General features: G+C 38.0%; 1 protein-coding gene across 7 annotated transcripts in view; it reads left to right on the top strand.

Annotated features, from left to right (window-relative positions):
• LOC129776352 (calcitonin gene-related peptide type 1 receptor) overlaps positions 1–22,575 on the top strand; it is a 180,439-nt gene that overhangs the window by 65,862 nt on the left and 92,002 nt on the right. For 5 of the 7 annotated variants that reach the window (XM_055781944.1, XM_055781943.1, XM_055781937.1 and 2 more), the window contains exon 2: positions 9,656–10,079. The exons of 1 other annotated variant lie outside the window; for it this stretch is intronic. The gene's annotated coding sequence lies outside the window, so the exon portion shown is untranslated. Of the gene's footprint in view, positions 1–3,369; positions 3,457–9,655; positions 10,080–22,575 lie in introns of all 7 variants that reach the window. One more of the 7 variants, XM_055781939.1, reaches the window with a different exon arrangement.

Below are 22,575 nucleotides of genomic sequence, written 5' to 3'. Positions count from 1 at the left end.
TGTGGCGCATTATACATTGTAATAAATGTACCAACCTTTTATCGTCATGTAAATCGAAATTTTGTCCCAATGTACCACCATCTATGGCACAAACTTTCTGCATATCATAAAAACAAGCGAAAATTGAGAGTGTGTATATCTTGCCTTATTTTTTATTGGACGCTCACGATGTTCCTCACGATGGAGCTTAGCTCTTCCGGAAGCCATTCTGGTTCTGTCGTTTCGCAATAGCTCCAATAACCGATTGCTTTTTTTTATGTTCGGAATCGAATATTGCTCCGCTGGATGTTGAATCCGGTTTTTGTATTTTGGTTCGACATGCGGCGTGAAAATTTATTCATAGCTGTGGCGTGCCTCAACTAGTATTGCATTATTCGGTTTTTCATAGATAAATCAAAGGTAGAACAAAATCAATAGAATTAAAATTAATTCAGGCATAAATTAGGACATCAATTCATTTCTGAATAAACTCGGAATTGCGAACGATTACACCAACATGAGCTGCTTTAAAACACTGCAAATAGAAATAAAATCTCAATTCCGCTACAGTCATAAAGAATTCAAGCTATCCCACTAAAAGAACATTTTATTAAATTTAGCAATGAAATGAATTCAAACAAATTAACTTCTCCAGTAGTTCCACCTCGCGAAGTTTCGGTTTCGGTTCAGCATGCAAAATTAAGCATTCCTTTGAAGCGGAAAAGGAAGTTCTCCAGAAGCGCCAGCGGTGGAAAAATATCCGCGTTGCTACTCGCACTGCGCGCTGGAACAAAGAACGATTCACCGAGTCAGAGAAAGAGGCTATCCCCGAGACCAAAGTAACGAAATTCCACGCGCTTTCGTGCTTCCGATGTCAGGGACAGCCAAGAAGATCGATGTCTTTCCTCCGCTTGACGTGTCCCATATTTCCAATGACCGTGAAGTTTACTGCTATGTAGAATCAATGCAGAAACGGTGCAATCACTTTGAAAATGTAAAACAATTGATCCGACTATCGTGGGACTTGGCGAAACCATTCCGCTGTCGTGTGGACCTGTTGAGTTTTGCATTCTGTTTCGAATCGTAAAACGGATAATACAGTTGTTGAATAACTATCTGCTCACTTTCCAGTGTTATCACAGTTTTCGAATACAAATGCTTTTCAATCCGACGAAGATGCGATTAAGGGGGTATTCTGTATCTCAATGGTATTATATACACATTTAATCAATCTAATTGATTCCATAATCCCCAAACCAGGGATTATGGAATCAAATGTGGGTTCAAATCAACTCAATGCTTCCAAATTTGAAACATCGGTTCAGCCTTGATTCAACCATAAATTTGTACAACGAAGTTGCGTTGAGCCCATCAAAAGTGTTCCGAGAAATACTCCTCCATTACACCGTTTCGCAGATAGCAACTCATGGAAAAGTTGAGCGGATCACTCCATCATTTACTTCATTCAGTTACTCGAGCGGTAAAATGGCCAGAGAATGAAATTCATTAACCTCATCTTTTCTCCCGGTATCTTCAAGTGGCTTCCTCTCGGAGCAAGCAAACGAAAGGAATTTCCCAGTAAATACGAACGGGGAGCCAGAAACAACAATCCAAATTTAAGCACAGCAACAAAAGTATTTGGTGTTCTGTCCAAATTAATTTTCTTTTTGCGTCCATTTTCATGTAGCAGTGCAAAAATCGAATTATGAAAAACAAGCGCCCGAAGGGCGTTAGGCGCACTCATCCGCTCCCATTTTCATGAATGGTTCTCAGCTGGGCGGTGAAAGTTATTTTTGGGAAGGTTGCAGTGTTCGCCGCTTTGCGTTTGTCGGCCCTGAAAGCCAGGGAGCAGAGCAAACAGGCAAATACTGTATCTTCTGATTTTTTTGTTCCTGCGAATCGTGTCATAATCGGATAACCATCAGTAGCGAAGCGAACAAGAAAAACTCCAACAAGGATGGTTTGTTTTATTGGAGTCCGGTCTGTCGATTTTAATATTTCGCAGCCAGTGGTTACGAAAATCTGTTTCAGTGTTATTACTTGGGAACCCTTTTCATTAGTGCGGAACACATTCCAAACTCCGGACCCGGAGGTCACCTTCGTTTTCTCATCCGAATCGGTATCGGTCCACTTACGTTTATGAGCGTCATCAGGATAAAGACAGATCAGTAGACGTGGACAGTGCAGAAATACCGGGAATTAGGTTTGTCAGTTCGGACAGGTGAATGAGAAACAAAGCCGCCCTGTTTGGTTGACGTGAAGCTTAACTGACATGTTGTATGTTCTATGTATTCGAAAAACATATCTTCATTTAGTTGAAATCGTTATTTCGGATACAAAATAGAGTGCCAAATAGGATTAAGGTCTATATGAGCTTTGCCCATATAAGAGATTCTGAGGATTCTAGGGACTAAGTTGCGCACCGCAGATAACCTATATTAGCTTGGATGGGAAAGAATAATTTCTCAAATGATACTGGATTGTGTTGATCATTCAAACATGATTTTTATTCAATTGACATGGACTGGGTTTGAATTGGCTACTCCTTCTTTTCCTCATTAATCGTTTGAAATTTATACTATAAAATTTGAAATGTTTAGTCAGATTTATAAAAAATGGGTGGGTTATATCTATGATATAACCGCAAGGTTGACGTGGGACTACCGTTGCCTTAGTAAGCATTTGTACTGTATTCATTAAATTATCGATTGAATGAAACAATGTTCGAATTGAATTGAATGCAACATACACTCGACTAAAAAATTAGAGGAACAGAGTGCGAAGTCGGAAATTTTAAGTGATTTTTGACATGCTGTAACTTCGTGAAAAACCAACGCATATCGATAAAATGCGCATCATTTTGAAGCTACAACTTTAATATATTAGAATATTTTACGTACATATTTTTATCTTGATGTGTGTAGATGTAGTAGGTAACAATATCGGGAATAAATGAAAAATCTATTTTTCTTTTTTTTTCAAGAATATTCTGGACTAACACAATGTTTTGCTAACAAATTCAATAGCAAATTCAATTAACCTTATCAACCAGCTTTAATTTGGTTCCAAGAACGAAAAACGAAAGGCAGTTTTGAAAACTCCAATAATTTCTGCACAAGGATAATTCGTTACCATGACGAAAAAAAAAAAATTTTTTTTTGCATCGATTTTCAAGAAGTGCCAAAAACAGGTTTTATAATGCTTTACAAAATCCACTGTTATTCTGCAAATATCGCAGCAAGTTCTAATGTTTGCAGGTAAATTTTTAGCCTAGTGTATTCCCTAAACATCTGTGAACGTTTCATATTGAAACCATATGCGATATCCTGTTTTTGTCATTTTTTGAAATCGATGGAAAAAAATAAAATTATACAAATTATCCTTTTGCAGAATTCATTGGAGTTACCAAATCTCCCGATCTTCCGATTTGCGGTACGATGAGGTTTTATTGAATAATTCATCATCAAAAACGAAAGGGTAAGTTTTCATTCAAACTGAAATATCCCTCCCATACAGAAACTTTCTAGGGACCAAATTGAAGCTGGTTGATTATGTTAATTGGATTTGCTGTTGAGTTGATTAGCAAAAAATTGTGTTAGTCCAGAAAATCTTTGAACCAACAGAGAAAAATCTATTTTTCATTTCCTCCCGATATTGTTGCCCACTACACCTACACTAGGGTGGCAATAGATGCATGGAAATAAAAATCGTCATCTAATTTCAAAAACAGACCATCTTTTTTCCCTGTTGTTCCCACTGCGTCCATTATTTTGAACTATTGTATATTACACTTCAAGCTTATCTACTACTTATTGACGAGTAAGTAGACTGAAAGCTATAGCGAGTTAGGTACCAATCAGGAATAATCTGTTTGATAAAATTAATAATCCTTATCGGCGATGCAGACCAAATTTCCTTGGGCTCCAGAATAGCTTTATCTAGGCGTTGAAGTCTGCGTCTAGTTAGAGCTCCGCAGTTACAGAGCAAATGTTCCGAGGTTTCGCTTTCCGCATTACTGAATGAATGTGCTGAAGTCTTTCTTACTAAGGCTTAGCAGTTGTTTAGTAATTTTAATACTCTGCGTAATAAATTTTTTCGCCTGTTTAAGTTTTGCAGCCATCCAATTGGTTGTCACTTCCCGGTCGTCCCATTTATTCAGCTCACTTTTCAACACACAGTCAGAAAGTCCACAGAATGGTTCTGGACCAGTGAATGGTGAGTTTGAGCCGTTCCTGGCAAGTTCATCTGCTCGCTCGTTGCCCTCTATACCGCAATGGCCAGGAATCCAGTACAATTGTACCGAACTTATCTGACTTAATTGCCGTAAAAGGGAAATGCATTTCCAGACAAATCGATGCCAAATATTTTAAAAATGCATGATACGTCAAGATCTGGTGTCATCTCGAAAAAAAAAAATTTAGCCGAAGATCGATCTTTTCTGCCTGAGAGGCAATGAAGGTATGAAAAAAAATAAATATCGAATTTAAAGAACCGACAATTACATTTTGTTTATTGGTTCAAACAAATGATCCGTGCAAAGTTTCAGCTCAATCGGACATGATTTAGGAGTGCCTCAAAGCACTCAAAGTTTTGATTTCGTGGCAGTTCCAAAAGGTCGATTTTCGGCCAAAAATTTGTTTTCGAGGTGACACCAGATCTCGACGTTTAACGCAGTTTTAAGTCATTTGGCATCGAAAAAAAATCGATTTTCCAAATTTCCCTTACACCCTTTGAAGATTTTTGAGGATCAAAAAATCCAACCTTTGAGCACTTTGAGACACCCCTAAATCATATCCGATTGAGCTGCAACTTTGAAAAGGTCATTTTTTTCAAATGTATTGAAATTTGACAAGACCCTTTCCGCTGCCACCCTAACTTACACACACCAAGATAAAAATATTTACGTGAAATATTCTAATATCTGAAAATTGTAGCTTCAAAAAGATGTACATCCCATTGATATGTGTAGGTTTTGAACGAAGTTACAACATGTCAAAAATCATTTAAAATTTCTGACATCGCACTCTGTTCCTCTAATTTTTTGTCGAGTGTATTTTATTGAAAAAAAAAGCTTAAACTAATACAGTTTGTTCTCAATAAAACGTTTCCAGTGAAAAACTTTTCAGCTTGTTGAAGAAATTCTTCTTCTTGTTCTTCTTCTTCTCCTTCTATTCCACCTTTTATTTGTCTTCATCTTTACTTCTTTTTACCTCTTCTTCTTCATGTACTTTTTTTGTTTCTTCTTCTTATTCTTCTTCATCTTCTCTTTCTTCTTCATTTTTTTTCTTTTTTTTCTTTTTTTCCTTCTCCTCCTCCATTCCTTCTCTTTGTATTTCATTTCTTTCTTTCCTCTCCTTCTCTTTTTTTGTGTATTGAAAAAGTAACAGCATACTAAGAATCTAAAATTGATAGAATGTTGTTTGGAAGTAACAATTTTAACAAAAACATACAAACACTACTTTTTTTTATATTGACAGATAAATTATAAAGAACAATATTTAAATGTTTGTACAATGACAATTGCAATGTAAATGGAGAGGGTATACCTATAGTAAAAAACTTTCCAGAAAAATCCATTTTATCAATATTTCGATTGAATGATTAGAAATATTCCCAATTACCTATCAATGAAGATCTATTGCAGTTACACATATCTTATTCTATCACAATACAGACTTTCATTGTAGTCTTTGATAGAGTATTCATAGAATGTGTTCAAATAGTTGCACGCGTGTTTCGCGTAGGAAAAATCTATTTTGAGTTTGAAGTCAAATTTAGCTATCAACCCACTGAAATAGAACTATGCTTTGTATGCCAAACGACTCTTCTCGACAGTTATTCTCTAAACAAAAACTGTCTTCGACAAAGTTGTCGCATATGATAGAGCGCTTATTTTGATGTTATCAAAAATAGGATTACAAAATTTTCGATGAAATACAACTTTCTATTCTTTATAGATAGAGGTAAACTTAGTTCGACAATATTATAGCTCCAGTTATTTAATAAAACTTTTTAGGACAAAGTTTTGTTTCTATCTCTTGAAATAACCGATATAGCGCTTTTTTTGTAAGTTGCGTTAGGATCACCATGAAAAAAACGGGTTTTATGCTCTAATTTTTTTATTTCATATTTTAAATGCAAACTGTCTTCAGAACACTTTTAGAGCTTACTAAGATAAATATTTTGAGATGCAGAACTTGTCAATATCTCAATTCTACTCAAAGTTATTGATACTTCTTTCCAAAAAATAGGCTCTCATGATTCGCTTGTAATTCTTTTTGGGATTAACATAAAAAAATGTTTGTTGATAGCATTTGAAAGAACATACTTTACTCTACATAATGTGGGATTTCAAAAACTATGTTATTTTTTGTGTTTGAGTAAATTAAAATTGAAATCATTAGTTTTTGGGTAAAAAAGCATCAATAACTTTGAGTAGAATTAAGATATTGACATGTTCTACATCGCATAATGTTTGTCATAATAATCTCTTAAAGTCGTTTTAAGACAATTATTATGTAGAGGTTGAACTATAAAAGTTAGAACACAAAATCCGTTTTTTTCATGGTGACCCTAACGCGACTTAGGCGCTAAAATCAACTTTATGGAAGATCTTCGTTCTTTAGACAAAAACTGTCTTGGACAAAGTTGTACATATGATAGGACGCTCATTTTCATGTTGTCAAGAATAGGGTGACCAAAATTTTCGATGAAATAAAAAATTTAACTTTCTTATTTTTATAGATAAAGGTAACCAAATTTTTAAAACAATGTTTTATTCTATTCGTTGAAATATCCGATATAGCGCTTTTTATTTTATGTTTCATTAGGGTGGCCATGACAAAACGGTTTTTTTTCTCTAACTTTTATATTTCAAAATTGTCTTCAAACGACTTTGAGATCTTATCAAGACTAATATTTTGCGAGGCAGAACTTGTCAATATCTTAGTTCAACTTAAATTTATTGATGCTTTTTCAACCAAAAACTATTGATTTCAATTTTAATTTACTCAAATACAAAAAAATAACATAGTGTTTGAAATCCCACATTTTGTAGAGTGAAATATGTTCTTTAAAATGCTGTCAACAAAAAAAATTTATGTTCACCCCAAAAAGAATGACAAGCGAATGAAGAGAGCGTATTCTTTGGAAAGAAATATCAATAACTTTGAATAGTATTGAGATATTAACAAGTTCTGCATCTCAAAATATTCATCTTAGTAAGCTCTAAGGGTGTTCTGAAGACAGCTTGCATTTAAAATTTGAAATATAGAAATTATAGCATAAAATTCGTTTTTTTCATGGTAACCCTAACGCAACTTACAAAAACAGCGCTATATCGGTCATTTCACGAGATAGAAAAAAAACTTTGTTCTACAAATTTGCTTAAAATAACTGGCGCTAAAACATTGTCGGACCATATTTACCTCTATCTATAAAGATAAGAAAGTTAGATTTTTTATTTCATCGAAAATTTGGTAACCCTATTTTTGACAACATCAAAATGAGCACTTTGTCATATGTAACAACTTTGTCAAAGACAGTTTTTCTCTAGAGAATAACTGTCGAGCTCTAAATGCAAATTTCCACTTAAATGCATCTTCTGGACCATTGTGCATTGTTCGCTTAGTAGGCGATCGATCGTGAGTTAAAAATTCAGGTCATCAACTAACCATCTTCATGTTGTTACAGAATAACTACGTCCACGCAACGATCATCAGCGATGGAAATCGATCCACAGTCGAAATAAGATCGATAATCCATACAAATGCTCTGCTCTTCAAGAAACATCGGGCTGTTGTTCTATTAATAACGCATCAGCTGTCTCCGCTGTCCGGTGGTCTAACTGAACAATGTAAAAACAGAAGGAACACTCTTACGCTCAGAAATGGCTACTGTGTAATGTGTTATTCACAGGGGTATGACTAAAACGTCAAATCCCTCATATTGCCAGTGTACCCAATATTGCTGCGGTTCACTGACATTTGGTGCTGTCAATTACTGTTGTTTACAACTCGGTTCGGTTATATAGTCGAATAGTGGCTAACTTTAAATTCCATGTTTAATGTGAACACCTCCATGTGAAACCGAAATATGAAAATTACTCATGCAGTTACAAATAAAGCAGCGCATTTTTCTTTATTTTTACTATCTCCGTGATTTCAATGATTTCAATCCTCGCAAATGATATGTTGGTAAACAAATGACGTCATATTGATTCTGATTTTGGGTAGCCTATATTCAATTGATGTCTAACCCCTGGTTATTTATAGATACGACAAAACATGTGACATGTACACGATTAAAATCCTGCTCTGTTATAGCTAAAATGCTAATGAACCTAAATAAATGAACAAATCGGGATAAAAAAAACTCTTAACTTGTGCGTACGAAATGAGTAAATAGTTGTCTGTTACTATTTTTGAACCAGTCAAACGAACTATGTTCAACTATTCATAAGGCGGTGGAAACTGACCAAGGAATCGACTTCAATAAAACATACGAGGGTGGTTAAAAAAATAAGTTTCGTAATCTACGTTTTACTTTATATTTTTCTACATAATGACGAGGCATTTTTCATAGCGTGGCACGAGTTTTTCTCAAAACCTATTTTTTGAACGGCCCTCGTAATCGGAAAAACACATATTTATCTTTTTTTTTAATCCCATTTATCATTGGCATTTTAGCTGTAACAGAGCCGAGTTTTAATCGTGTACATGTACATATGTTTATGTTTCTATAAATTGTAAGTTACACAGTAGTTACACTACTACCATTTAGGCGTTAGCTTTTCTGTTCCATTACATTTTGGTAAAATACACAGTAGTAGCCATTTAGGCGTAAGGATATTCTTTCTGTTCTTCCATTGTTCAGCAGACCGGACAGCGGAGACAGTTGATATGATCATTGTTGGGTTATTTATAGAACAGCAGCCCGATGTTTCTTGAAGAGCAGAGCAGTTGTATGGATGGAATAGATCTTTGTTCCACCGTGGATTGATATTTCCATTGCTGATGATGGTTGCGTGGACGTAGTTATTCTATAACAACACAAAAATGGTCAGATGGTCAATTGAGGGCCCTGGGTTTGTACTCACGATCGATCGCTTGGTAAGCGAACGCGTAACCAAGTGGCTACGAAGACCCCCGTATATTTATCCTTGTTCAGAAATGAACTATTGAATCAGTTGAAAAAATTGGTGGCAATATAGTTACTACTATCCGTTAAACGTAAAAACACTGGTGGTAATATTTTTGCCGCTGCCTTGTACGCTCACTCTAATGCAGGTATAAAATAAAATGGAACAATGTAGCAATTGAAAAGAGGTATCGAAAAAAAAACGCGGTTTGTTTACATAGAAATGACTTCTAAATAATCGCTTTTAGTAACCCTAAAAATGGATTAATGCCAGAAACCCTTAGAAGCCTTTGGAGATGCAAAATTCTGAACCAAAGATTCCATGTACAGTGAAGCAAATATTTTGTTTTAGGTGGAAATATAGTTACCACTGCTTTATAAGCGGTTAAGTAGGGTATAATATGTGTGGAAATGTCCATTCAAATATTCAGGCAGAACGTGAACTCTGAGCAAATCAGCTGTCAACTCCAGTCAAATATTTGTTGTTGCTGTTTGTGTTCCATCAAATACTAACTTTTCGCCTTTTTATCACTTCCAGATGTGACAACACCCGGTTGAATCAACTTGGTTTGCTTTCGTGCCGATTGTTGCGTCATTATCGACGACTTACCGAGGAGGAAGGAAGAAAACACGTCAGTGCATTGATCGTAAATATAAATAACTTTTGACACGATAGAAAATGCTCGGCATTGTCACGATATCAACGATTCTCCAGCCCTTTACCGACCTGCTGTGGTCAGTGTCATGGTGCTAAAGTAATAAAAATCAAATTGTGGTGTGATGTGATGGTCATCCGTGCGGTTGAAAACCCGTTAAAACAGTGAATTGTAATACAGAAGGAACGAAAAATTTTATAAATACCACACGCAACATTTTACTGGAAGACTGACAGTGAGAGAGGAGACCAATTAAAAACATCCCGTCGTTAAAATCAACGCATTCATCAAATGCTGCTGCAAGAGGTGAGTGGGAGTGTCTCGTGCGGTTGGATAATAAAATTTATTAGTCGGAAAAAATGTGGACATAATATGATGTCTGGTGAACCACGGCACACCACCACCAAATCATTTTCCCCACAACGTTTTCATTCTTTGAAAGAAACTCAAGAAGAATTCCATCCAAACAATCTATACAAAAACGTGAAAGCTTCACCCTTGATCACATTGATGTAAATGAATAATGATTTCTCCGAATATCGTTGTTATGCTTTTACGCGTTCCCGGAAATAACTATGGCCCCGATTTAATACATCTGAAACACTGAGAGCGAGAATATCGCCATTATCACCTTTCAATAAAGTCAATTTAGTTGCTAAGGAAGCCCGTCCTTTTATATTCGACGAAAGAACAGAGTTTTTTCCCCGCTCGATAAGTACCAACTAACCACTGTTGATGGCAAAGTTCAGCTTCACACTTCTTTGATCTGTACTTCCATAGTTCTCTGGTAGCAGGGACAAGCGTTGCGATGGAAACGCATCGGAAAAGTGTGATGCTTTTACCGGAAATAGATTTGCCGGATCAGTGAAACAACTTCTTGCTACTACTAAATTGCTACTTTTAACAGTATTCCCGTTGGAGCAACAAGGATGCTCCAATATAGGAGTGAGAAAATCGGGAATGCCAACAAAATAAAATTAAAGGGTGTGTCACATCAAATTGCATCACGGAAAAAACGCTGTAGAAATTCAATTTTTAGGAATTATATCTTCAGCTTCCGCTTAAAATCGGATAAGAGTGTATAGATCACGTTTTCCATGCTTCACTGTCAATTTTTCGTAAATTTGGAAAAATGTCGTCGAACGAAAAAGAGCGTCGTGAATTAATCCTGTGCACTCATTTCGAGAATCCGGAGTTGTCACATCGGGACATCGGTAAGATGCTGGGAATCGTCCAATCCACAGTCAGCAGAGTACTAAAACGATACTTCGAGAACCTAACCATCGACCGGAAGGTGAAGAACGGCAAAAATGGATGCTCCGTCAGTGAAAAACATCACAAGCGCGTAGTTAAGCAGTTTAGACGTGATCCGAGAAGTTCGGTCCGGGATGTCGCCAATGAGCTGAATTTGTCAAGTTCATTCGTCCAGCGGACCAAGCAGCGGGAGGGCCTGCGTACATACAAGGTTCAGAAGGCTCCTAACCGCGACGAAAGGCAAAACATGATGGGGAAGACGCGAGCCCGGAAGCTGTACACCGAAATGCTGACGAAGCCGCATTGCCTGGTAATGGACGACGAAACCTACGTCAAAGCGGACTTTCGTCAGCTGCCGGGCCTGTTGTTCTTCTCCGCAGAGGGCAAATTCAGCGTTCCGGAGGAGATTCGCAAGCAGAAACTATCCAAGTTTGCCAAAAAGTAAATGGTGTGGCAAGCGATCTGCTCTTGCGGAAAGCGGAGTGCCCCCTTCGTGATGACCGGCACGGTAAACGGGCAGGTTTACCTTAAGGAGTGCCTACAGAAGCGTTTACTATCACTATTGAAGCAGCACGAGGGCCCGACCATCTTCTGGCCGGATCTCGCTTCGTGCCACTATTCAAAGGACGTGTTGGAGTGGTACGAAGCCAACGGGGTCACCTTCGTGCCAAAGGAAATGAACCCGCCCAACGCGCCGGAGCTTCGCCCAATAGAGAAATATTGGGCGATTATGAAGCAGGCCCTCCGGAAGAACCCAAAAGTTGTCAAATCGGAGGCGGACTTCAAGAGAAAATGGATTTCTGTTCAAAAAAAACTACAACCTGACGTTGTACAGAACCTTATGGACGGGGTAAAGAGGAAGGTGCGAGCATACGGGCTTGGGCTCGAAGTATGAATAAAAAGAAAATGCCATAAGTTGTTTAATAGTTTTTATTTTACTGTCTGAAATTTACAAAAGGATCGGTCTACTGGGCGAATTTGTACAGCGTTTTTTCCGTGATGCAATTTGATGTGACACACCCTTTATGTCCCCACATGTGGTGATTCAAATGACGTCAGTCAAAAGTTGTAACATCATGTCTTGTGTGTCTACCGCAAAATTCAATCAAAAATCCTTTCATGAACCGATATGTTACCAACAACAGAACCCTCCGGCCAACGGGAGAAAAAAATCGAGTGAACTCGAACGACTCATCTTTTCGCATCCGAAGGCGACGGCAGGAAAGTTTAAAATGAACTGTCACGTCCACTGGCACTGGAAGCACATAACGGGCAAATTGCGGAATAATTTTCCAACCATTTGGATTCTTTCTTCATTCCCGAGAGTCAGACCGGTTGTAAATTAATGGTCTTCCGCAAGGGGGTTTGTGTAACGTATGTAATAATCTCATTTGTTACACTCGGGAAAAACGGAGTAAGAAGAGAATTGGAAAAGTTTTGAACATAATTGCTTTGATAAATTAGAAGGGTGCAGGGAGAGTTGTGCCTGCCACCGTCTGCCATTTTCTTCCGTTTCCTTCGTTGAGAGGCAAATCACGCACAGACTAAAAGCAGCCCCTTTCCGGAAGGTCAAGTAGAAGGTTCGATAAAGTTTTTGTTTCAATCATTTGGAAATTTTCCCTCAATCCAGGTGACCCTCTGCAATTTATTATTTGTATTCGAAGTCCTTCGGAAATACATGATTGGGGTGTCATAGGTGATTGATTGTCAATCGGTCCAGCATTATACGGTTTACCTAAACATGTTTTGGGCAAACCCGAATACAGGCGCTCGGCGTCTGAGTCTATTTTCATACATTAAATAATCGTACATAGTAAAAAAAAACCCATTCGAAATCTTGACTGCCGACTAAGAGCCGACATTCGGCATTTATTTTAGTAGCAGATAAAAATAAAATAAAATTATTTTTGAATCGCTCGTGTAATTTCCACATCAAACAGAGCCTTTCTCGCAACCATAACACTGCTGGAGAGCTTCATAAACGATACTAAAATCTAATGAGTATTTTCTCCTGGTACAAGGGATGCATTCGCTTTGCGATAGATGTATAATAAACAAATAAAAACCAGTTCATATCGTAGAGCCACTGTCTGTTTGTTGGTCAGTCGGCAATTTTACATCATACCCGGCGTTCTGATGCAAATACTCTCCAGATGCTGGTGATGTCGGGTTATTGAAGCAGTCTTTGATATATTTTGAGATGGTGTTTATGTGAAAACAATCATAAAACATCTGATACTGGTCGGTCGAGATAGATCAGCTATGATTAGAGGCGAGAAACACCTTTGATATTGTATACCTTTTATTAGCTTTACCTGTGACTAACGGCCAGATCGTGATAGTTTTAACAAAGCAAAAGTCCAGTCATTCAATAGAGATTTATTAGATTACTATTCCTTGCGCTCGCAAATATTGGCATATTTTTTAGCGTTGCTATATACTTTTATAACTCCCAACAGGCCCTTTTTTTGGGTCTACCTCTAACCCATACGCTTATTTTGAAGTGTAAGGCACTGATTATTTCTAAGATAACTCGTTTTTCAATGTTTTATCATTCGATGTCAAAGGAAATTTTCGGTACTGTATGTATAAGACATTTAACATTTTATTCTAATCGATTATAAAATCTCAATTATTTAGTAATCATATAATTATCAATTTAATTATCACTAAGTGACATTTATGTAAGTAGTCAATAATTCTAACGATGAATTGTTGTGCTTTTAAACTGTGAGATAATTGTGATATTTGATTTTGGCACGTCTTGAGCCAACGTGTTGTAAAGGGCCTGGCCGGGTAAGGGAATAAAAAGTGCCCCCAAACCAAATCACCAGCTGTGTGGCAAGTATTGTATAGGATATTAAATAAGAAATTTTAGCGGTTTCATTGAACCCCTATGTTGTTAACCATAGGATCTATAGTCAAAAACTTTCTTTTTCGTTTATTTAACGCCATCTTCAAAAGCTTCGAGATAAAAATATGAAAAAATATTGAATGTGCATCTCACCACGGTGTATCAAGAAAAATTATCAAAAAAAAAAATTCATTAAAAATTTAGGTACTAAAAAATATTTAAAATTTGAAATATTTTTTTTTGGATTTTGAGATTTGGTACTACTCTAATTCATATTTAAGTGTGTTCCTACGGCTTTTCTAGTTATGTGTGATTTTTTCAGATTTTTTACAGTGTTTTTTTTTTTCCCCAAAATATATTTTTTATTAAGGCACATGTGGCGTTAGCCTGACGGGGCCGGGAGTCCAATATTTTGACAAATTTTGTCTTACAACTATGTTAGTAATATGTAACCGATTACTCGCGGTTGGCTCGAGGTTAGTATTACAAGTGTTCTCATATTGGTATGTTGCAGTCTTCGATGCTCTATACGTGTGCCCGACACGGGCTACTTCCTATTGGGATGCAGCTGACCATTAATCAGCAACGCTCCCTAGTCTGTACCCCATATCTAGCGTGGTGCGTCTTTCTCGACTCGAGGAATCCAGGATAGAATGGTCACTAGCCGGCGCAATCATCAGTTCGTGTAGAGTTGTCATGAGCGGTACAACCTTTGGCTCTTGTTGAATGATCAGTGGACTGCACAACCTTTGGCCCGTGTATCTGTAAAGAGTGTGTGTATGTATTGCCGCGACTAAGTAAAAGTTTATAGATAGGATAGGAGGGATATGAAACGGGGACACAACGAAGGAAACATCATTAAACGTTGATATCGGCGTTTCTGAGGAACAGGTATAGATGAAGCAGAAGATCAGGATCACGGCTACCTAAGATATCCCGGACGGGGATATCCGATTGTCTGGCTTTTGCTCTCAGTGCTCTAGAGAGCTGAGAGCGAGCAGCATGGAACCGGATACACGACCAGACAACATGCTCGATGTCGTGGTAGCCATCGCCACAATCACAAAGATTGTTTGCTGCGAGCCCAATGCGATAGAGATGCGCGTTTAGGTTGTAGGGATTGGACATAAGCCGAGATATCACGCGAATGAAATCACGACCTACATTCAATCCCGTAAACCAAGCTTTCGTCGAAACCTTAGGAATAATCGTGTGTAACCAGCGACCGAACTCATCTTCACTCCACATGCGCTGCCAACTAACGAGTGTGTCCTGACGAGGAATGTGAAAAAATTCATTATAGACAATTTGCCTTTCAAAAAGTGTGCCTTCTGAAGCGCCCACCTTAGCTAGCGAGTCCGCTTTCTCATTCCCCGGAATCGAGCAATGAGAGGGGATCCATGCTAAGGTAATCTTGAATAATTTTTCGACCAAAACACTCAATAGATGTCTTATTCTTGTTAGGAAATAAGATGAGCGTTTATCAACTTTCATTGAGCGGATTGCCTCTATTGAGCTGAGACTGTCTGAAAAAATAAAATAATGGTCGATGGGCAGTGTTTCAATGATCCCTAGAGCATAGTATATCGCACCCATTTCTGCGACATACACGGAACAAGGATCTTTGAGTTTGAAAGAGGCACTGGAATTTTCATTGAAGATGCCGAAGCCAGTGGACCCGTTTATGTATGAACCGTCAGTAAAGAACATTTTATCAGATCCAACTTTCCCATATTTTTCCGAAAATATCGACGGAATAACATTGGAGCGTAGGTGATCTGGTATTCCATGGATTTTTTGTCGCATGGACAGATCAAAAATGACAGAGGAATTGCAAAAGTATGGGAAGCAAACTTGGTTGGAGATGCCTGGTGAAGGGTGCACGTCGTGGGTAAGGTACTCATGGTATAAAGACATAAAACTTGACTGAGGAGTCAGCTGGAGTAGATTTTCGAAGTTATCAATCACCAATGGATTCATGATCTTGCAACGGATGAGAAATCTGTAGGATAATTCTGTGAACCGAAGAGTAAGCGGGGGTACTCCTGCCAAAACTTCGAGACTCATCGTATGTGTCGAATGCAAACACCCCATGGCTATACGCAAGCAACGATATTGTATTCTCTCCAGCTTGAGAATATGAATCATGACAGCTGATCGGAAGCAAAAACTGCCATATTCTAACACTGACAATATCGTTGTTTTGTACAACTTGGGGCCGCCTTTTTACAGTGTTGAGCGGCACAAAAAAAAATTTTTTTTTATACCGTTCTGAATCATATTTCGGACAACACCATATTTCGGACACTTTGTTCTAATATCTTGAAATACTTAATGCACTGATGATATAATTATAAAATTAATATCACAATTGCTTCTTTAGAGTAATCCCTTGGTTTCACTATCATTTCATATGAGAACTACATTTGAATTTTAACACAATCGGCAAAAATCTAACAACACTTCTCATTATCGTTTGTGTTTGACGTTTACTTAGCGTGAGAACGTAGAATTTACCCGTTCATAAATATTTAATTTCTCCCGTGTTTCATCAGTTTTCATCATCGTAAACAGTTTACTGTGATTGCTTGGTAAGTGATTCGCAGTTGACTATAAAATATAATCAAGAGTAATGTAATTTTCGTTCAAAAAATTACAAAATAAAGTGTCCGAAATTTGAATTCAATCTGTCCGAAATTTGATTTAGTGTCCGAAGTTTGATTTTTATTCGCCTCATTTGAAAAGCATTTTATTCGATGATTTTTTTTTTGTTTTCAATCAAATAGGTACCAAAGCAGAAAGCTTAAAAGTATATTGAACTAATTTATCAAAAATATCAATCAAATAATACCTGTGCATGAAGTTTAGACCTGTTTTCTCCATCATATGCCTTAAGTGTTCGAAATATGATTCAGAACGGTATTTCCAAAGGGCCTGACCGAGTAAGGGAGTATAAAGTCCCCCTAACCAAATCTCCAGCTCTAATTTGTATTCGAATTTCTTCCTACGTCAATTTTAGGTATATGTGATTTTTGTTCAGGATTTTAAGAGTGTTTTTCGCGGTACACAAACAATTATATATATTTTCAGGCATTTCGAATTTTTGAAAAAAAAATATTTTGAGACCAACTTTTGCTCTAATTTTTATTTAAATGCGTTCGTTTGTGTTGTTTTTTCCACATGTAGAGAATTTCTTTCTTGAATTTTTAAGAGGATTGCGCGAGAAAAAAAATATTTTTGGACTTTGGGCATTTTTAATTTATTTTGAATTTAGAGACCCAGTACTGCTTTTATATTTATTTAAATTTTGTTTTCCATGTGTCTAAATTTTGTCGGTATATTTAGAGCATTGCGCTGTACAATGATTTTTTTCTCGTATCTCAAAATAATCGAGATTATCTTTACATTGAATTTAGATGGTTTACCAAATTCATAGTAGTCAGTAGTACGATAGAGCTCTGTGAGAAAAAATTAAGTCCTTGTGGAAAGATCATTCGGATTAAAAAACATTCAAATTATTATCATTTTTTATTTTAATCTTACAATTCAAAACCACGAATACAATAAAATAATCGATTTCATGAAAATAAAAATAAAAATACAGACGATGAAGAAAATTATTTTTATGTCTCGCAATGCTCTTAAAAATTCACGAAAAAATTACGCCACATGTAGAAAAAAGACACATGCGAACGCATTTCAATAAAAATTAGAGCAGAAGGGGTTTTCAAAGTAATATTTTTTTTTCAAAATTTCGAAATGCCAAAAAATATATTTTTTTTGTACCGCGTATTTAATTTTATTTTTATTATTAGATTTGTTTGTGAAAAAATTGTTTGAAGATATGTATCGATACACCTTAGTAAGATGTACTTTCAGCATTTTTTCTTATTTTTATCTCAAAGCTATTGAGAATGGCGTGAAAAAAAAAACGAAAAAGTGCATTTTTCACCATAGATCCTATGTACCATATATGGACTCAAATATATGGTACTACTGCCAAAATGTTTTATGTAGTACCCTATACAATATTTTCCATACAGCTGGTGATTTGGTTTGGGGGGACTTTTTACTCCCTTACCCAGCCAGACCTTTAGCAAACATAAAAAAATTGTACCGCGCAACACTGAAAAAATTATAGGAGGTTGTGTCCAAGATACGACCGCATTGTTGACGTAGAACTACGCTGTTATTTTATATAAGTCGCTTGTTTATACCTTCGGATATTATTCTATAATGCTTTGGCGCACCTTAACTTCTGCTTCGCTTCGTCAGCATTAAGCATTGATGCATTCTCAAAGGCACCAACGAAGCCCTTATGATGACGGAAAACAAACAATGTTAACTGCTTGGAAAAAGACTGAATTGTGCCACACAGCTTGTACTCTGCTGAAACACCCATCGATGCGAATTCGCTGATGAGTTTGTCAAGAGCGACCGCCTTCACCACCAGCGGGGGGAGCTTGATTTTGGTTGCTGCCTGGGTAACGGCGCTTACATTTTCGACCGACGCGCCGAAATCGCCTATTCGCTGTTGTTCGATGCGGTGTCACACTCGCGAAGGCTCGGTTGAGTGCGAGCGCTTTTCACTGCACCAACATCGCGTGCATCATTAGATGACGCTTACCTCGAAATTTTATTGCCCCTGGCAATGCGTTTGTTTTTTGCAGGGCTCGGGCATGTCTTCCTCTTCTTCTTGCTCATCACACACTACGCAAAGCGTCCAATTTATGACGCGGAAAGAAAAACACACGATACGAATAACGCGAAAAACGAACAGAAAAACCAAACGACGATATCCAAGTTGGATTACCACTGTTGGGATCCAATCTTAGATCGAAGCGCAGCGAAAGCAAAGTGAACTGGGTTGCTCAACAGTCCGATGCCGAATGAAAGTTTGCCTCAGCGAGATCCACTGTTTATACTCTAGGCAAGTATTCCCCTTCATTCTTCTTCTTTTCCTTTGTTCACGGAGACTTCAAATCCTTTAATTTCCCTCCGTTGGTCGTCGATAAGTTGCTCGTTATTGACAGCTCTGTTCGGGAAAGCTCACAAATGGACAGAACAAATGTATGGGAAAATGGAAACGCTTAAAGTTTTCATGAATTTTAATCATTTACAAACCAGAGGATTCTAATGTATAGCATATTAAACATATCTTACGGAATTTCCGATTCGTTTAGTATGTAAATCACCAAACATTAACATTATTAACATTATTAACATTAACTTTATTTCATAAAAACGTGACCTGTTTTCTGATTTGGCACCCTTAATGAAAGATGTAGTTCTACGTCAAAAAATCTGAAAAAAACCACAAATACCTAAAAAAAACGTAGGAACACATTTAAATATGAATTAGAGTAGGAGTCTATCTCTAAATCCCAAACAAAAAAAAATTCAAAATTTCAATTTTTAGTATTTAATTTTTTTTTGATAATTTTTCTTGATGTACCGTAGATGACCGTAGAGATGCACATTCAGTAGTTTTACTCCCTTACCCGGCCAGGCCATTTGCAGTGAATTTGTTATCAGTTATGAATGAAACCCAGGCTATTCCGTTTTTGATTTGTCTCCGTTATTGCAGTAAATGACCCAACAACATGCACCCAATAAATCGTACAGCCATCGGCAAACAATTTCGAAACAAATGAAATTTCAAAACTTGAGGAAATTACCACTATTTAAGAAAAGTGATCCAAACAATCGAATCTACATGCGATTCTTCAAGGAAAATTATATGAAACATTTAATCATTAGACTGATATATACACTGTGTTTCATAACTATGGTACCACTAAATTTTTCTGAGTTTCCAGATATATATAAGAAATCAGTTGAACTGAAGTATGTAGTGTAGAATACAATAACTATTTTCATTTATAAAACTGTTCATTTGAACTCTATTGCTGTGTTCAGGCGCGAAACAATCAAAAAACTAAATTTCCAATCTTTCATAACTATAGAACCAGCTGAAAAATATCACACAAAATTACAAAATTAACGTCAATTACACATGAATTACATCATTCGTTAACCAGCTGCCGAGGCATCCAGACGTAGAGTTGTCTGCGTCTATTGTAGCGTTACAACAATACCGTTATTGGCTTCGTGACTGGTGGAGTGCTTTTGTTTTCACCCAAGCGGGTTTGTGAATGTTGCGTGTGATCCGTGCTGTGGAGAAGCGGGATACCAGTGCCACAATCAGCGGAGAACAAAGGCTGCTACAGCGGACGCTGTGACCTTTTGCTGGTGTCGGATTATCGGCATTGTTTTTCTTGCATTGCCGTATTATCACCGAGGTATACCGATTCATCGCATTATTGGCCGATACACCATCTCGTCTGTATCAACGTGGTCTACCGTTCGATTTGGTGCAACGAGGTACATATAAAATAAAAATAAATATAAGAGTATAAAATTAGTTAGAACATTGATTATAATGGAGAATGATGAGGGATCTCCAGAAATGGAGACCTCCGACTCTGAAACCAATTCAAAAAAAGTAAATGGGAAAAAACATAAACGAGTCCCTCCTACAGAATGTAGTTCGTCTGGGGACGAATCTGCTCATCCTACCAAGCCCCCCTCGAAAAAATTGCCTCCTCCCTCCTCCCTGAACTCCCCAAAACTCCCACTCCTCCTCTCCCACCATCGATTTCATTTCCTTGTTCTGATATTTCCGAGCCAGTTCCAACCTCGTCCTCGTCTTCCTCTTCTGTTGTATCCTCTCCCCGTGTCAAGGTTTATCCAGAAGATGCACCTGGAACTGGTCCCTGGGTTGTTTTCTTCCGGCCCAAACCAAAGTGAAAAGCACTGAATGTTATTCAGATCACGAAAGATCTGACAAGATACTACTCCTCCGTGATCGAAATTTTAAAAGTTAGACCGAACAAACTGCATGTTATCGTGAGTGACCGGAAACATGCAAACGGTATTGTGATCGACCAGAGGTTCACCCTAGAGTATCGTGTCTACGTGCCGTCCCATGACGTAGAAATCTCGGGGGTGGTAACTGAAACGGGTCTGACGTGTAAAATGATAAAAGAAGGATTTGGAAAATTTAAAAAACTCCCTTTGATGAGTGTTAAAATCTTGGACTGCCGCCAACTAGGGAAAGTCTCCCAAGAAGGGGGAGAAACTAAATTCACGCCGTCCGACTCGTTTCGAGTAACTGTTGCTGGTTCCGCCCTCCCTGACTACGTCATGGTGGATAAATTGAGGCTGCCTATGCGACACTTCGTGCCAAAGCCCATGACTTGCCAAAAATGCAAGTCAGTTGGCCACACTTCAGCTTATTGTGCCAACAAGGAGCGCTGTGCCACTTGCGGAGAGCAACATGTGGGCGAATCCTGCAGTGCGACTGAGCATAAGTGTCCATATTGCGGAGGAGCTCCACATGTACTCTCAGCTTGTGAAACTTACAAGAGTCGCTGGGAGAAACAGAAGCGCTCTTTAAAGGAACGCTCGAAACGCACATTTGCGGAAATTTTAAAGGGCGCTTCTCCACTGGTCCAGCAACAACAACAACCAATCTCCACACACAATGTTTTCTCTACGTTGCCAGTTGATGAAATGGAAGCGGACACAGCTAGCGGGGGCACATCGCTTATTTTCAATGGGAATCCCCGGCGCAAAAATGTGACCACTCCCAAAATTCAAGAACAAGTCCCCCCGGTGATACCCCCTGTTAGCTTGCCTAAAAAATCGAGTGCAGCGGATAAGCAAAATCAGGTTCCACCTGGCTTCCGTGGGAATACTTCATCTTTGAACAACCCATAACTCGAGGGGACATCAAAAACCCCAACTGTCCCTGTTTTTCCGTCCAGTTCAACTTCCCAATCGGGATTTATAAAGTTGACTGACCTTGTGGATCAAATCTTCACGTGTTTTAATGTTTCCGACTCCATCAGAACCATTGTTATCTCAATGCTTCCAGTATTAAAGACAATTTTGCAACAATTGATGCAAACATGGCCCCTCCTTGCAATGATTATCTCTCTTGATGTCTAATTCAAATAGAGAGGTCGGAGATATCACTGTTCTACAGTGGAATTGTTGTAGTCTTATCCCTAAATTGGATACATTCAAATTTTAACTTAACATAACTCCAATTGTGATGTTTTTGCTCTGTCCGAAACTTGGCTTTCTTCGCGAGATGATCTCTCTTTCCACGATTTTAATATTATACGCTTGGACCGTGATGACAGATACGGAGGGGTGCTATTGGGGATCAATAAGTGCCACTCATTTTTTAGAATTGACCTTCCACCTATTGGAGGGATCGAAGCTGTTGCTTGTCATGCAAACATCAGAGGCAAAGACCTCTGTATTGTCAGCTTGTATTGGCCTCCGAGAGCTGCGGTTAGCCGCAAACAACTTGATGACATGTGCTCACTCCTTCCTGAGCCACGATTGATCTTGGGAGACTTCAACTCTCACGGAACTGCCTGGGGGGAACAGTACGACGACAATCGTTCATCGTTGATCTATGACCTTTGTAACAGCTTCAATATGACCGTTTTGAACACTGGGGAAACCACACGTGTACCTAAACCTCCTGCTAACCCAAGTGCTCTTGAACTCTCGCTTTGCTCGAATTCACTATCGTTAGATTGCAAGTGGAATGTAATCCAGGACCCCAACGGTAGTGATCACTTGCCAATCAAAATTTCCATCACCATTGGGTCGAAT

Source organism: Toxorhynchites rutilus, chromosome 3, assembly GCF_029784135.1.
Source record: "Toxorhynchites rutilus septentrionalis strain SRP chromosome 3, ASM2978413v1, whole genome shotgun sequence".
In the NCBI taxonomy this organism is placed as follows: Eukaryota; Metazoa; Arthropoda; class Insecta; order Diptera; family Culicidae; genus Toxorhynchites; species Toxorhynchites rutilus.
The sequence above is the reverse complement of the archived record's forward strand: the minus strand, read 5'-3'. Positions and strand labels throughout refer to the sequence as shown.